This window comes from Otolemur garnettii, unplaced genomic scaffold (genome assembly GCF_000181295.1).
Source record: "Otolemur garnettii isolate 467f Iridium unplaced genomic scaffold, OtoGar3 scaffold00201, whole genome shotgun sequence".
NCBI classification, from domain to species: domain Eukaryota; kingdom Metazoa; phylum Chordata; class Mammalia; order Primates; family Galagidae; genus Otolemur; species Otolemur garnettii.
In genome coordinates, this window is record NW_003852596.1 from 1,153,141 (window position 1) to 1,154,714 (window position 1,574).

Sequence of the window (1,574 nt, forward strand, 5' to 3'; positions counted from 1 at the left end):
CTGTGAGCGTGATGCCATGGCACTCTACCCAGGGGGATAGCTTGAGGCTCCGTCTCAAAAAAAAAAGTAAATCTATACACAAAAACCCCACATATTATATGATTCCACTTAGATGAAATGGCAAGAATAGGTCAGCCCATATTGAGAGTGGATTACGGGGGCCTGGAGCAGAGAGAGATGGGCACTGACTGCTAATGGATAAGGGCTTTCCTTTGGGGCTGATGAAAAAGTTCTGTCATTGAGTAGTGGTGATGGTTGCCCAACCTTGTGAATATACTAAAAACCACTGATTATACACGTTAAAATAGTCAATATTTTGGTATGTGGGTTATATATCAATAAAGCTGTCATTTATTTATTTATTTATTTATTGCAGTTTTTTATGGCCGGGGCGGGGTTTGAACCCTCCACCTCTGGCATATGGGGCCAGCGCCCTACTCCTTTCAGCCACAGGCGCCGCCCTAAAGCTGTTATTTTTAAAAAGTGGAATGAGTCCTACAACCAAGTAGGAGAAACCCACTACATGTTCAGCTTTTATCCCAGCTGGCAAGGCCAGTGGCTTGCTTCCCTTTTCTTCAGCATTTGCTCCAAATATTCACTCCGTCCTTTCCCTATAGTAGAATTGTTAGGCAGGCAATGCCCAAGTTACAAACACCCAACTTGTCTGCAACTCACACTTATGAACAGGGGCTATTACAAGGAATTGGTAAATGTACCTGTTCCGATTTACATACAAATTCGACTTAAAAAGAAACCTATAGAACCTCTCTTGTTTGTAACCTGGGGATTGCCTGTATTAACCAGCCAGTTTGCCCCAAGTCAAGAACACTCCAGGGCCATGCTTGTCACACCTTCCCTCATGTTATAGTTTGGACAGAGAACAACTTCTTCCTCCAAAAATGGGTCAGGTGGGACTCAAAAAACAGAAAAAGAAGTCTTGGAGCAGACGCTGGATGTGGAGAGGTAGCTTCATTGTTACCAAATTCTTTTGTACAATTGAGAAGACTCAAGGCAACCCAGACATTTTCAGTCCTACTCTGTTCCATCATGATAGGCTTGGGAAGGATTTTAAAGTCTCCCAACTGAAGTCTCATCTATTACTAATCCACGATAGTGAACCTAAGCCATTCATAGTGAGAGCTGGCAACCAGAGAATGGTCCAGGGCTACGTAGGTCATCCAATCTAATAGTTAACAGTTCTTGACATTAGAAAAAATTTCTAATATTTAATCTAGGTTCAAATTACTTCCTGATACATCCTCAGTAGAGACTGATAAGAAATACTTTTGATTTATATTTGGAAAATAGTGCCTAGAGAAAAAAAAGTACCAGGAACTAGAATGTATTCATTAGTCCCCATGTATTCATTCATTTCCCAAGTATTTTTCATTCATTCATTCATTCATTCATTAGTCCCCAAGTATTTTTAAATCCCTCTGAAGATAGGGTTGCCCCCAAATGGTTAAAAGTCTCTGGTCTGAAACTAATAGGTCAAAAACTACAGGCCCACATGAGAGAAAAGCACAATTTAATTCAAGAACCGGGGAGGAGAGACAAGGTTTGGAAAGTTCTCA

The 1,574-nt window shown here is 41.0% G+C and overlaps 1 protein-coding gene across 2 annotated transcripts in view; it reads right to left on the reverse strand.

Moving 5' to 3' along the window:
* Window positions 1-1,574, reverse strand: part of LHFPL1 (LHFPL tetraspan subfamily member 1) — a 44,259-nt gene that overhangs the window by 23,334 nt on the left and 19,351 nt on the right. The gene's annotated exons all lie outside the window — the stretch shown is intronic.